This window comes from Pipistrellus hanaki (assembly GCF_964339955.1).
Source record: "Pipistrellus hanaki genome assembly, chromosome: 9".
Lineage (NCBI taxonomy): Eukaryota > Metazoa > Chordata > Mammalia > Chiroptera > Vespertilionidae > Pipistrellus > Pipistrellus hanaki.
This window is the reverse complement of record NC_140511.1, coordinates 51,005,394-51,021,096: the sequence shown is the minus strand read 5'-3', so window position 1 is coordinate 51,021,096 and position 15,703 is coordinate 51,005,394. Positions and strand designations below refer to the sequence as shown.

At 48.4% G+C, this 15,703-nt stretch overlaps 1 protein-coding gene across 9 annotated transcripts in view; it reads right to left on the bottom strand.

The window, feature by feature from the left end:
• The window catches only part of BMAL1 (basic helix-loop-helix ARNT like 1), a 103,306-nt gene that overhangs the window by 35,524 nt on the left and 52,079 nt on the right, over positions 1-15,703 (bottom strand). The window lies entirely within an intron of this gene.

Genomic DNA, 15,703 nt, shown 5'->3' with positions numbered 1-15,703 from the left:
TTAAGTGTGCACTTTGCTTCGAGCCCTGTTCTTATTGCATTGTATAGAGCAGTGTTTCCCAACCTTCTCTCATGATGAGAATCACCTGGTGGAGTTGTTAAAACACAGATTCCTGAATCCCAACTAAGAAGTGCTAAACTAGAATTTTTGGGAACATATAGGTAAAATTGCATACCTAACTTAGTGCTCTGTATATAACATCTGTCTTAGAGCACTAGTTAAGTATACAATTTTACCTATATGTTCCCAAAAAATCTAGTTTAGCACATCTTAGTTGGGATTCAGGAATCTGTGTTTTAACAACTCCACCAGGTGATTCTCATCATGAGAGAAGGTTGGGAAACACTGGTATAGAGTAACTCACTTAAACCTGAAGGATAACGCTACGAGGCTGATATTGTTTTCTTCATTTTACCGAGGAGAAGGCTGGGATAGAGAAGTGAAGGAACAAGGCAAGGTCACCAGAGGCCACCCTCACTGCTAATGCCACTCAAACCTCCCCCACCTCAGGTGAGGTCACTTATCTAAACGCAGACAAGGAACAAGGGGAAACAAGTCTTTAGAAAACATTGAGCCAACACAAAATGCCAGCAGAGCCAATACTTTAAGCATTTTAGCTTGCTCCCTGAAGAAAATGTCCGTGAACCTTAAGCACGTCTGTGCATGCACAAAGCTGAGGGAGAAATCAGCCGGGAAAAGGCACCTGCTCATGTTCACAGTGTGGGCACTGCCCTGCCCATCTCCTCCTGGCAAGACAGAGGGGTCTCTGCCCTGGGTTCCCTGCATCTGGGAGGAGGTGGCTCGAAAGGAAGACGAGAGGCATAGCCACCCTCTGCCTCCTGCCCCGCTCTGCCCTGAGATGGCAAAACTTTGGTTGTAGGTGGGGCTTTACTGACCTCGCTGAAGCAATAGTCCCGGCGATTCCCATTCCACTGGCTAATTCTTGCCATCTGGGGACTATCTATCTTGGTCTTGATCATTACAAAGGCCTTCGGATGAATATCCAGGAATAGAACTGATTTGTCCTCTTAATTTATGCCCCTTTGCCGTCTTAGAAAGCTGAGCCGTCTGACCGAGAACCCCATGTGCAAACAACCTGGCCGGAGCTCTGACTTCTAGTTCCTCAGCCTCAGGTGACACAGCAGCAGCAACTGGACGCAAAGTCCCCAGGAAGTGCTGCTGGAGGCAGGCTCACCGTGGGGCTCCATCTAAGCCCCGTTCCCCACCAGGTCACACACTATCCTCCCACCCCTCACATGAGTATCCCAAGATCCACCGGGGCATCCTTTCCCTCCTTCCCACACTCCACAACCCTTAGTGAGCCCTCGGCTGGATGGGTTCAGCCACTTCCCTTGTCCCCTGGTAGCCTCCAACCAGGCAGCTCTCCTCTTAGCCCCCTCCTATCTGTGGCCAGAGACAGGACACCCCCTGCTCAAAACACTTCAGCAGCTCTGCTCTGCTCCACGCCTTCCAGATAAAACTTCGAACTCCCTAGCAGGAAATGCCAGGCCTCCACCATGGCTTGCTCACTCTCCAGCCCAACCCGCCTCATTGGCTGCCAAAAGCTCGAGGCCACTGAGATACCTAAGTTCCCAGCTTCAGCTGTGCCCTCAGTGCCCTGCAGGTGTGGCTGCCTTTAGCCACTCCATCACCTGGGAGCTCCTGCTTCCCTTGCTAGTGCCCTCAGGTTCCCTCTCCAATGTTGCTCCTACCTTTCCCGACACACCCTGCGGCCTCTATCTACCTCTGCCCCCCCCCCCCCCCCGCCCCACTGTGACCTTATTGTTAGGTGTCTCCCAGTACCACCCCTCACTTTCCCCCACCCAAAACTTAGATGAAGGTTTTAAGTACCAAAAGCCATGTGAAATTTCTTATTTTGAAAGTGTTCCCAATACTTAAATTTACTTTATAGAAATAACAAATGGTAATATGGATTTTGGCACTATATTTTGCAAAACAAAGGTCTTTTGGCCTTTCTTATATGCTGGGACAAAGTAAGGAAACTAAATAAGATGTAATAATTATTTTTGGAAAACTGTCTTCTCTCTGAGAAAGTATTCTTAGATGTAAGACAATAAAAGATTCTTAAGACCACACCCTCTTTCTGTGCCACTTACTTTTAAAAGAGTCTTGACTCAAGGGAGGGGGCTCCAATGGGCAGAGGTATGTAAACGGGACCCTTGCTAAGGGGGCAGGGCCAGCCCTGGTGCTGCCATCCAATTGGCACACGGCAAGAATGCTTTGGGGAGGGCCTGCCCTGGAGTCGGGGCCACATGAGTTGGCCATTCCCGAGGTGGGGGAGTCTCACTGGCCAGCCAGAAAAAGCGAGGCACAAAGGAACGTGTGCAGGTGCCTGAGAGGAACTCGGCACCCTCTGTCCCACAGCAGGGCCCTTGAGCTCCTCAGAGCACACGGAGGAGACTCTCAGAGGCTCCACAGGAAGTCAGGAGGCTGAAAGGAGGGGTCACAGTTCAAGTGCTCCTGCAGAGAAGCCTGCAGCTGAGAAGGATGAGGGTATCCACCACTCCCTGCACCAGAGGGAGACACAGATGCTCCTCCGAGCAGAGTTGGCAAGGCCCAGTGCCCCTTAAAAAGCCTACACAGACTGTATACAGGAAGATGGCCATATGCAAGGCCACCAATCACACAACAGGGGTCTCTCTGCTGTCCCCTGCCCCAGCACCCCAGAATGCTGCAAAAAGAGAAAGGGCACCTGCAGACTCTATTGAGGTTCTGACTATCAGCTGCCCTCCCTGTGGGGAGCGTCTGCAGGCCTCCCGGCTATCAGGCCTGGCCCTGTGACTGGACTTGACTGAAGATAAGATGGACAGGACAGCCACCAGTTTGGGACAGAACCATTGGCACATGTTTCTTTGTGTGGAGACCAGTGATTTTCTGACTAGCTCCTGTTCTGGATGGACAAAAGCACGAAGAAGAAATAAGCCTTGCTACTGTTAAGCCATTGAGATGCTGAGGCTGGCTATCACCGGGTGACCAAGGCTTCTGTTTGTCTGGGACCTCCCCATGTAAGCAATGAAAGCCCTGCATCCCAGGAAACTCCTGTCCCAGGTGAACCAGGATGGTTGGTCATCTGGTTCTTACTGCTGCATCTCTCCTCCTAAGCTGCCTGACGCAGGCAGGAGGAAGGAAATACTAGTACAGAGCCAGATCCTGGAGCCACAGACCCAGCTGACTGGGAGGAGCCAAAGGGAACTGTCTAGTTCCACCTTCACGATAACCTACCCATTAACTGTGATCATTATCCCAATATTCTAGGGAAGGAACTACAGACTGAAGAGTCCAAGTCATCTTCAGATGGCTCAGCTGGCTACTGAGGACTGAACCAAGATGAGTCTGGCTTTGGTTCTAACCACCACACTGCTGCTGGTGCTGCCTCCAAAACCACCCCTGCAACGTAACGACAAGATCCCCAACCAAGCACTCCTGGGGACAACGGAATGAGGGGAAACACTGAGAGGGAGCAGTCCTGGTCCAGGAACGCTACCGAAACCGAGCAAACAAGCCGTCTCTGGGCTTCCTGGCGAAGAGGGCAGAGAGGGACCCCTGGGTCCTCCACCAGGCTGGGAAGTGTGTCAGCTAGCCCACTGGAACAGAATGAGCCAGGAGGTGTATCCTCCAGGGAGGGTCTCCATGGGACCAGAGCGATGCTGTGCAGAACCGCTCTGGGGAAACACATTTCGAGAAAGAACACAGGTCTTTAAAAATGGGACCCCAGGGGAAGCCTGTCCCACCCTCTAGCCCCCAGAGGGACTGTGGCAGCTGAATAGAGTTCTGTTAAGACCATTTTGTGAAGCCCCAGGAGGTCACCGGAGCAATAAATGGGCACAGCTTAGGGAAAAAAAGGGCGAGACTGAATCAGCAATTATGACAATCTTTGACAACTTTGTCTGGTAGCTATGTGCTAATTAACCTACTTCCCCACAGCATCCCAGACCTCCAGGTTTACTGAGGGGATGAACGTGGACTTGTTCAGGTCTGTTCAGATGGTGATGGCCTTTGAGCTGAAGAGTAACACCCAGAACCTGCAGGGTTACTCTGACAGCCCGTGGGGGGTTCGGTTGCTTTGCCACAGATAGATTTAGAGAACATTTGCCCAGTGAGAACAGGTACCTTGAGTCAGAGCAAGCATGTCAAACTCGAGGGCTGCAGGTGGCATACCTCGTTTATTTGGCCTGTGTTAGCCACTATGACAAACTTCCAGCAGGTGGCGGTCAAGTGTTTTGAGGAAGGTGCGCCTTATCTTCCCTAGCTGTGGGCATGTATATATATTATAGCCTGGCTCCTGATTTCTTTTCTTTCATCTTTTAAAAAATGCTACAGAATAAGAGAAGAGAGCCTGGTCCTAAAAACTCAGGGGAGAGCACCTTTTCTTTTCTTTTTCCTTTTTTTTTTTCCAAATATATTTTATTGATTTTGTACAGAGAAGAAGGGAGAGAGATAGAGAGCTAGAAACATCGATGAGAGAGAGTCATCGATCAGCTGCCTCTTGCACACCCCCTACTGGGGATGTGCCCGCAACCAAGGTACATGCCCTTGACCGGAATCGAACCCGGGACCCTTCAGTCCCCAAGCCGACGCTCTATCCATTAAGCCAAACCGTCTCAGCCAGAACACCTTTTTCATCAAAAAACTTACTGCCTGAAGTTGAAGCAAGTTCTGGGAAACATCCGCATCTTGTTCTAAAGGAAACAAAGGGATGCGGATGCACCGCTGTCACTTGGTGGGAAAGGGAAATGTGCTGGGTGAGGAGGGGGTGGGCCTGAAAGGCGCTCTGCGCTTCTGGTTGGGCTGCAGCTGGGGCAGCTGGGGCAGGCAGCAGGGGGTGGGCCCAAGGAGGGCTGAGACTCAGAGCAAAGAGAGAGGCCTTGCTGAGATCGGGAGGTTGAGAGGCCAGAAAATGGGAAGAATGTTAGGCAGTGGAGAAAAGGGATTCCGAGGGATCTTATATGGAGTGGCCTTTACCTTTCATCATCACTGAGAGCGAGGCCAACGGTGAAGCAGGGAGAGCCCCGTGGACAGGCTGGCAGGGGTGCAGGGGGCAAGGGGTGCCCAGCAGCAGAGCCTGGCAAGTGAGGGCCACACAGCAGGCACTTATGCAGAGCCTGCCAACCAGGCCTGTGCCCTTCCTGCCACCTCCACAAGCAGCAGAGGAAGAGCTGGGATTTTCCCCCAGTGAGGGGCAGGTGGGAGTGGTCAGCACAGAGCCTCTGGAGCCAGAAGCCTGAGCTCAAGTCCCAGCCCCACCCCTTACTAGCCTTGTGTCCTGGGCCAGTCCTGTGACCTCTAGGAGCTGCAGTTTCCTCACAGACTGAAGGAGCGCGATATACGAAAAGCACTTAGAAGGCTCATCAGGCTAACTGTGGTGATTGAAGTGGATGACCTCGTGTTGTGAAAAAGGAGCACAAAAAGCTGGGGAAAGATAAGCACTGATGTCAAAGAAAGCAAACTCAGACTGGAAATCTCGGGCTGAAGGAGCTCAGGAACAGTACGAAAGAAGCACAGGGAGTGTGGAGGCTGACTGGCAAGTGGACAAGAAGTGAAGATCTTAAAAGTGAGGAGCTCGGGGACCAGGAGGGAGGCGATGAGGGTGACTGGGAGAGGCTGGAGAGTGTGACCTGGGAGGGGGATCGGAGAATATCCCAGAGGTCACCGTTTTCAGCAGGAAATACTGAAGACTGAAGAATTTGAAAAGTAAGTGGCATTTTATTTTTTAAATTATTTTTTTTAATCGCCACCTGAGGATATGTTTTTAATGATTTTACAGAGAAAGGAAGGGCGAGAAACATCCATGTGAGAGAGAAACATTGATTGGGGTGCTTCCTGTACGTGCCCCAACCAGGGAACCTGCAACCTAGTTATGTGCCCTGACCACCACCATTTGGTGTACAGGACGATGCTCCAACCAACTGAGCCACCAGCCAGAGTATAAGTGGTATTTTAAAAACCCAATCTCTTCATTTTATGGTCAATAAAACTAAAGAGACATAGCCCCTCCTACAGAAAGCTGGGAACAGGGTGAGAATGTTAAGCCAATGAGTGATAATAACAGAATTATGGAGTTGCCCAGGGAGATGATATGCTGAAAGCAAAGGACCATGTTTTCCCTAGAGATGCACCAGGGCTCTGGGGTGGAACAGCGACCCCTGGCTAAGAGGTACTGGGGGCCACTGGGAGGTGGGCCTCCTCCAATGTCCCACCCACATAGGTTTTGGCTGAGAGGTAAGGAGGCCTCAGATGGCTACATCCTAAAGCAATCCATCCTACACAATTTATTGAGCACCCATCCAGGTATTTTCTAAATCACCACCACAAATTGTATGTAGCGGTCAAACTTACATTCAAGACAATTTTGTAATCAAGAAGACACTGTTAGTGAGCTCGCCTACAATCATTCATTAATCTTTCAACAAATATCATTTTGAGGGCATCCAAGTGCCAGGCACTGTTCTCCGTGGCAGGGCTGGGGGTGTGGAGGGGGGAGAGAGATCCTCGTGCTCACACGTTCTGGTGAGGAGGGCGAGCCAAGATAAAGAAGTAAATAATGCTGGGAAGTGGCAAGTGCTGGGGAGGAAAGTCAGGCAGCAGGAGGCGCACTGGAGGGGAAAGCCGACTAACCGTGAGGAGGTGAGGGGTCGAGGAAGGAGCGTTCCAGGCACAAGAGCCCATCAAAGGGCTGTGGTGGAGCCAACGGTGCTAGAGGATCAGCACTGATCCTGTTTGGGCTTTTCTCCGTTAAATTTTTATTTCTTTTGAGAGAGAGAGGAAAGGAGAGGGAGAGAGGGGAGAGAGAGAGAGAGAGAGAGAGAGAGAGAGAGAGAGAGAGAGAGAGAGGCAGGCATAGACATGAACTGGCTGCTTCCTGCACATTCCCCAACCAGAGCATGTGCCCTGACCAGGAATCAAACCTGTGAACTTTCTGTGCACAGGACAACACCCAACCAACCCATGGCTGGCTTGGGTTTTTTTTGTTTGTTTTTTTTAAAAATATATTTTATTGATTTTTTTTACAGAGAGGAGGAGGGATAGAGAACTAGAAACGTCGATGAGAGAGAAACATCAACCAGCTGCCTCCTGCACACCCCCTTCCGGGGATGGGCCTGCAACCAATGTACATGCCCTTTACCGGAATTGAACCTGGGACCTTTCAGTCCGCAGACCAACGCTCTACCACTGAGCCAAACCGGTTTCGGCTGGCTTGGGTTTTAAATCTGGCTGGAGTGCTGAGAAGAGGCTGTGGGGAGGGAGGCTTCTTAAGTGGGGACCGTGTGTGACTGGGGAGGAGGGACCATGTGTATGTGTTGGGGGCCTGTATGTTTATGTGTGTATGGTGGTTTGCAGGTGTGTGTGTGTATGGGGGTAGTAAAAGTAGCACAGGAAGAGCAGTAAGGACATGACTAGAATGGCCTGGGAAAAGATGCTACAGCTTAACTGTGGTCTTAGGAGTGGAAGTGGTGAGAAGCAGTTGAATACTGGGTATATTTTCAGGCAGGTTGTGCTGATTGACAGCAATGAGGTGTAAGAGGAGTCCAGGCTGAGTGGCCATGGTGGGGTGATGAGAAGTTGTTGATTCTCAGTATACTCTCAAGGACCAGCCAACGGGATTTCCTGTTTTTTTCTGACGTGAGGGGCGACAGCCAGTCTGTGAACAGCAAGGGGCCGGCAGCTTTGAGTGGACTTGCCAGGCAGTGCACCCTGCGTGACAGCTACAGGAGTCCACCCAGCAGGGGCAGGAGCCATTGGTTTGGGAAAATGGCTCAAGTGGGAGGAGCCTGTGGACATCTAGGCTGCATCACAGACCAAACGGCTACAGTCCTCCTGCCACCCACTTTTCCGGAGTGGAGACTACCTCCCATTTACTGAGCACCAAACGTGCCAAGGGTGGTGCTGGCCCACACGATGACCTTTTGGAGAAGGCATTGTTATCAGCATCCTGCAGGAGATGGCACTGAGGCTCAGAGAGGTGCAGCAACTTGTCCAAGACCACACAGCTGGGAGGCAGGGAAGAGGGACTGAACCCAATTGGAACTCCACACAGGCTTTGCTGCTTCAGTGACTCAGCAAAGAAAAGCAAAAGCAAAAGCTCTGTCCCAAGTAGGAGAAAGAGGGCAGGACAGGCTTGTGCCCATCCACCTCCCGCCTACACTGCAAAGATGCCAAAACTGGTAACAAGGGCACCAACCAACCAAAATTCTGGGGTAACGGGAGGTGTTTAACTGGTTAACTCACAGTTAACCAGGTGATCCTTTCTGTTTTGACTCTGAGTTATTTTCTGACACGCACTTGCCCACTTGCCTGCCCCGGCAAGCTCAGCTTGAGGAAGACGATTCAATCTTGTGATGAGTCTCGAGACCATGCAGCTGGGCCCCAGACCCAGGATGTTCATCTGGGTGTGACCTGACCCCAGGAATAACCCTGCCAGTTCCTCCTTAACTGAAACAAAATCAGCTTGTTTTCTTTCATCTGCCTCTTTCCTACGGGCGGCATAAGAAAAATGTTTTCGGTGATTTCAGTTTCGTTTTCCTGAGTTTGGTTACAGCAACTGCTACATGTCTAAGGATCTGAGAAACCAGTCAGAGCTCCAGATACTTTTTCTGAGAGAACATTCCTTGCAGGAATCACAATAAAAATAACAATGCAAAAACAGTAGCGGCAGAAACTACACATTGGGGCTTTACTTTGTGCCAGTCATTGTTGTTTCATTTTGTTGTCCAAGGAGTGACTCATTCTTAAAGAGGTCAAGCAACCGCCTGAAATTCCTCAGGTCCCGAGTGAGAGAGCCAGGAGTCAGGGCCAGGTCTGTTGGACTCCAGAGCAGGTGAAGGAGCATTATTCCTTCTGAATTAAATTAATTAAAACAAAAAATAAACCTCCTATCAAACAATAAGAAGACAAATACCTCACTGGAAAAATAAGTCAAGAATATGAAGAGGGAATTCACGAAATTTGTGCAGGCAGAGGCCACAAACTACCAAAACAAACTTGGAAAAGAGCAGGGAGCCTGGATGGTTTTCCTTTCTCTAAAACCTAAACATGAACATTAAAAATATACGTACAGGTGGGAGGGGTGCAAAAACAGAGATGATAATAAAAACTGTTTCAGACTCTTTAAGATATGTATTTGCTAAAAGAGACAGGAGAAACATCAAAACACTTTATTTCTCTGACAATGGATGCAGGTAAGAATTCTGATTTCTATCACAAATGTAAGAGAACTAAAACCACTTTCATTTCAAATCCCTCCACATAATTTATAAATTATCTCACACACACACACACACACACACACACACACACACACACATATACTCCCTTAAACTTTCAAAGATCCAATACATATATTTTAAACATTCCTTTTACTCTATTGATACAAAATTTGGAAATAATATAACCCATCAACACTTATAATTTCAAAAACAATCAAACATAATAACCTAACTGTGATACAAAGAAGAAAGAAAATAATGTTAGAATAAGATAATACATATGTCAATAAGCAATGATGTGCATGACAACCCTAGGAGATAATGAAAGATGCTTATACCTATTTTAACAAAAAGTAAACCTCTCAAACCTCAGAGGGAAGGCAGGGGAGGGTTGTGGGGGGTAAGAGATCAACCAAAGGACTTGTATGCATGGATATAAGCATAACCAATGGACACAAACACTAGGGGAGTAATGATGGGAAGGTGGGTGAGAGTGGCTAGGGAGAGGTCAATGGGGGGGAAAGGAGACATATATAATACCTAAAATAAAACCAAACATCATATAAATAAATGGTGGTTGTGTTCCTTGAAAATTCCATATGTGGTATGTCCTTGGATAACGGCATTTTGTTCAATGTCATTTTGTTACAACGTTGATGAGAAAAACAAAATTGACTTCTGGCTAGATTTGCTGTCTGCGTGGAGTGTGCACAGTCTCCCATGTCTGCATGAATTTTTCCTGGTACTTGGGTTTCCTCCCACATCCCAAAAATGTGCACGTCAGATGAGTTGGCGTGTCTACAGTGTCCCAGTCTGCGTGAGTGTGGGTGGAAGGGCGTCTTGTCTAAGGCTGTGTCCTGCTTTGTGCCCTGAGCTGCAGGGCTAGGCTCTAGCCACCTGTGACCCTGAGCTGAAGCAAGAAGGTTGGAAAATAATTATCTTATTGTTTTTATTATTTCTTAAATGTATGTACAGCTCACATTTATTTCAATGCTTAATATCAGAAAAAGAGAAAAATAAAATTTTGGTGATGTTTTAAGAACTTAACTCTTATTTCTGTCACTTAGCCTATGGCAAAATCGGTTTTGTCATACATTGTTTTGCTTAGAGTCACAGTTTCCAAGAAGCTATCAAGGATGTTAAGTGAGGACTTACTGTATATTAAAAGTATTTGTGCTCCTATGTGAAAATGAAGTCAGATTCTAGGCTCAGAAAATTATAAACAACATTAAATCTACATGAATGCCTGGGGAACTTGTCATGTAGGACAGTCCTTTCCCCCCCACATGTTAGGTCTAGCATCTCTGCTGTTCCCCTACCCCCAGTGAAAGCCCTGTCCCCATTGTGACAGCCAATCACCCCACACATTCCCTAGATTTTCCTAGAGGGGACACCATGTACTCACTTAGAACCCCTAGAGTGGTTCAACTTTCTTTACTACAAAAAGAGAAAGGACGAAGAGAGGTTGAGATATTTACACAAAGCCATATAGAAAATGAGCAGCAGTCAGGACTAGAAAAGGAGAAAGAGTGGACAGTGGAGGAAAATGGTGTTCTAATATTTATGTTCATGAATTGCTAGCCAGTGTGCAAGGTGCCTTTTGTTATGCCCATACAGGATTTCATCCAATGCTCCTATCAACCTTCGGTGTTAGTTCTGTTACCATCCCCCGTTTTCAGTTAGAGACACTACATTTTGGGAAAATAAAGTTACTGTGCAGGGTCCCACTTTTGGTAATAATAGAACTGGATTCTATCCAGTCTTTTTTCTGTTGCCTCCAGTAGCTCTCCCTCCCGGTCTCTGAGCCCACACGTCTGGAATCAGGTCCCTCACTCTAGGAAACAGAATCTGGGATGCATGCTATCTGAAAAGCAACCGACAAAGAGAAAGAAGGTTCCACCCCAGCTTCTTGACCCTCCTGGCTCAGCCAACCTGTGGTCAGTGCTCTGACCAAGAAGCGCAGGGGCCTGAGCACAGGAAGCCGGCTCTGGATGAAGTCATGGCTCATCTTTCCCTAGACTCCTGGGAGAGCTGGCCTGAGCTGCCAGGGGTCAGGGCAGGACAACCAATGTGACTGCAGGGACTATTCCTGCCCCGGAAGGCCCACAATCCCTTCCACGCTCCACAGGATGGCAGGCGGCAGAAGGGCTGGGGCCTGTGCCACCAAAGCAGGAAAGGCCGGACAGTGAAAGAGGGCTTGGTCATCAAAGCTTGAGATATCGGGTGTGGGGGGAACAGTCCACAATAGTCACTGCTTCGCTATGAAAAGATAATGTTATTTCCACCTTATAGAAGAGGAAACTGAGACCATGAGTGACTGGCACCTAGTTATACAGCTGGCGAGGGGCAGGGCCAACACTCAAGCCCAGGTCGGACTGGCCCCAACCACCTCCCTCTTCTGTACCTTTAAAAACACTTCCTGATGTATGCATATCAGAAAAATAAATACTGATAACCTATATTTGTCACCTTGATCTAAAACCCTCCCTGCAGGGCCTGGCAGGGCTAGGACGAACCCATCTGTTGATGACGGTGCAAAGGCCTCTGCCCCACAGTCTGTTCTGTCAAAATAAATTCTGTGGAGGTTCATAGGAAAATGGTTCAACTCAGGCTCCTGTCAAATGATTTCTTGCAAAATAAGTCAGTCGGGCCAGCCCGGTGGAATGCACCATGGGCTTACTTGTAGAGCTAAGGCTGTGAGATACAGCCCCACAGCCAAGAGCACAGGCGCTGGAGCCAGGCTGCCTGGATCCATCTATGCTCTGCCACTTACTTTTGTGACATCTACTACTTAGTTTCCTCACTGTAAATGAAGATATTGACATTATCTACCTCAAACGATAGATAAGACAATTCCTGTAAAGTGTTTAGAACAGTGCCTGGCACATGGTAAGCACTCAATGTTGCCCATCACTAGTATTAATATTGACTGCATGTCACCTAAAGAATAGCTGAAGGCACTGGAGAACATAAACCCTGGGGAGGGAGAAAAAGGGGGTGAGGAAAGGGAAAGGAAGGAGGCCCATGAGCAGACTTCCAAACTTGGACAGTGGAATGAGTCACGCCACGCCTACAGACTTTTGTTCTGTGTTGTTACAAAGGGCAGAACTAGATCAATGAGGAAACAGTGCCAAGAGGCAGATTTGAGTTAGAATGAAGAAGGATTTTCCAGCAGGCAGACATGTCCCTAAGGGGGAGCAGGATTCCTGGTGCATGGGGGCCTTCGGGGTGAGGGACCTGCCTGTCATGAACAGTATGATGGGATTTTTCCCAACAGGAGGGTGACCAGAGGACGTGACTCCTGATGCCCCTTCTTCCTGGACCATTCTATCACTCTGATAATGGGCAAATAAGTGTGATAGCCAGGGTGTGGCTGATTAGCCTGAAGGAAGGAGGACGGACTTTGGACCAGTCTTAGCATGCACAACCTTCAGGACTTGCACTGAATGATAGTGGCAGAGATGGTGGCTATGACCAGCAGTGGGCCAGTGAACCAAATGTGGTTCTTAAATACCTGCTGGGTGCCTGGCAAATCAATTCAGAGAAGGTGTGAAATGGCAGGGCCATGGCAACAAGCCACCAACATTTTCTTACGTTGGAGAATTTGAAGACATTTACTCACGGGACACACAATATGAAGTGGTCAGGTCGGCCAACTCCACCAGCCGGGGCTGAGACAGGAAGACTGGGGGGTCATTTCAGTTCACAGGCAACTTCACAACCTCCTCTCAGGAAAAGGTTTCAGTCTTTTTACCACCGAACCTTTTACTGGCACAACCCAACAACCCGAGTACGGGGTCTCTCGGGCCCAGGCGCATACAGTAAAAGACTAGGGCCTCGGAGATGACCAGGGGCAGGAAACAGGAGCAAAGGGGGAAGTCGGCTCCTTGAAAGTTGATGGAGAGGTGGGACACCCAGGGGGCATCCTCCATCATGAAATATTATTACCTTTATTGACTAAAAATGAAAAGTGTTTTTAAAAATAGAAACTATTTTATTAACAAAAATATTACTAGGCGGTATTAAAACTATAATACAAATACAAGAAAAATATAAAATTATCCAAGGAAAAGCTCAGCAGCCGTTTTTTAAGTATCGGGAAACTGCGAATGTATATATTTTCAACGCTGAGAAGTCAAAAGCAGAAAGAAGTGGCTGGAAGTATCTAAAGATTAAGAAGAAAATGTATGCAGATAACACTGAGGACATTCTATGTACTGATTTCATTCTTTGCCACCTGGAAACGTGGTTAGCCACTGTCCAGGGTGGCTGGGAACTCACTGGGCAGGAAGACAGACACTCTCTTCTCAGAGGGAATGTGCTCAGTAACCTAAAGGCTCTGGCTTTAGTCATCTACAGCAGGTCCATGTCCCAGCATGTCACCATCCTTTACCCTCCAGTTGGCTGTCTGCATGAAGCTAATTCTCACCACTTCTTCCTCCCCTGTAATCTCCCTTCTCCCACTGGCTCCTCTCTGTGCTGACTGTGACAGCCTTAATCTAGACCCAGGTCACCCCCTCACATTCTCCTAAACCACTGGCCTCCAGCATTGCCAGAGGTGAGTTTTCCAGTAGCTTTCACAATCCATCCTTCCTCATAAAGGTTTTTCTCTCCCCCTCTGCCCTCTCCCAACTTCAGAAAGAGAACTAATACCCGGGACATCAGACAGGAAAGACACAGGTCCCAGTTTCTGTGTAAGCTCTCGTGCATTGATCCTGGCTGCCAGAGGGCTGCAGGAGGAAGGATGCTGAGGGTCAGACAGTGATGACTCTTCTATCTGGAGCCATAGGATTGGAGACGGCAGCCCTAGTGCCACCCACATGCTGTCCAGCACAGGGCAGAGCATTCCGCTGAACTCACCTGTCCCTGCCCTGTGCCCCGGACTTTCTCTCCCTTTGGTCCTCAATGATCCACTTTCCAGGCTCCTCCCAAACTGCCGGGTTTCCCTTCACTAACACCCCTGGCTGCACTGTGCTTTCCCTCCCCTAGCACCCACCAAACGGGCTGCAGCACCTTTCTCCATCAGAAGCTGCACGGCATCTATAACTCTTTTCCCAAGTGGGTCAGAGAGCAAGCAACTGAGTTTACCTTTGCCTTGGCGTCCTAATACTCAGATGCCAACATTCTGGATCCTCACCATCTCCCCCACTCAACTAACGGTTTGTTGTACACATATAACTTAGTCTACTTATACAAATGGTCATCATTCTACTGTCTTTTTAAAAAATATATTTTTTTATTGATTTTTTGCAGAGAGGAAGGGAGAGAGATAGAGAGCTAGAAACGTCGATGAGAGAGAAACATCAACCAGCTGCCTCTTGCACACCCCCCACTGGGGATGAGCCCGCAACCAAGGTACATGCCCTTGACTGGAATCAAACCTGGGACCTTTCAGTCCGCAGACCGAGGCTCTACCACTGAGCCAAACCGGTTTCGGCCATTCCACTGTCTTGATGCCTGAGGCTGTGAGCCCTGAAGGACCGAAATCAGACCTGTTTAACTGACTGGCTCTGAGCTCAGCACAGCAGGGCACCATCAGAGAAAAGCCAGCCCAGCTCTGCCATGACTCGCTGTGGGGCCCTGGGCAAGTCGCTGTCTTCTCTGGGCTCAGCTTCCCCACCGACAGTAAGACTTATTTGAACAAGAGGCCTCTGAAGTCTCATCCAGCTCTAACGCTCTATGAGAACACGGGCCTAAAGCGCTGGATTCGTGTCTTTTCATGACTACACGGCTAATAATCACTCAGGGCTGGGCTCAGTGAGATATCACAATACAGCTCCTTTGAGTGGCACGGAGCCGCCATTGTAACCAGAGAACAAGCCTGGAGTGGATATTTAGCGCTACGGAATGTGTGCTTGTATAGCTAAGTATAATGGACAATGAAGAATGATTTTATCTCCCTTCGGGAACATAAGTACACTATTCTATATTTATAACTTCCATCTCCTAATTTAGACAGTGTAGAACTTTTTCTGATCACTCACTTGCCAATAATTTCGCTCCACATCTAAATGAAGAATAGGAGTCATATAAGTTCACAGAGTGAATGGATGGCTGATTTACAGAGCCCCCGACATGTGTGGCTGCAGGCTGAGGCTGGCAACCCCATAATTAGATATGGCATGCTCTGCGATGATGTATTTTTTACTGTTTTTTAATAACTCAGTTCTCCTTCTGGGATGAGGGGGAAAATGGAATTTGTTAAAAATAAATTGAGATTTAGTGGCTTTTCAGCCTTCTGCTGCTTGTTGCTCATAATATTCTATAAATAAAAGAAGCCCTGCCCTATAATGCACTGTAAACACCCACAGACACTCAGAGCCAAATTCTTCCAATTATGACCCTGTGCCAGTTGCCAAGCTACTGCAAGGACCTACTTGAAAGGCAGCCATCTAGGCCATTTCCTGATTAAGCTGCCCTGTAGCAAGGAACTGAGGCCTGCTGGCCTGCTGCTTTGGCATTGTATCTAGTCTCAAATA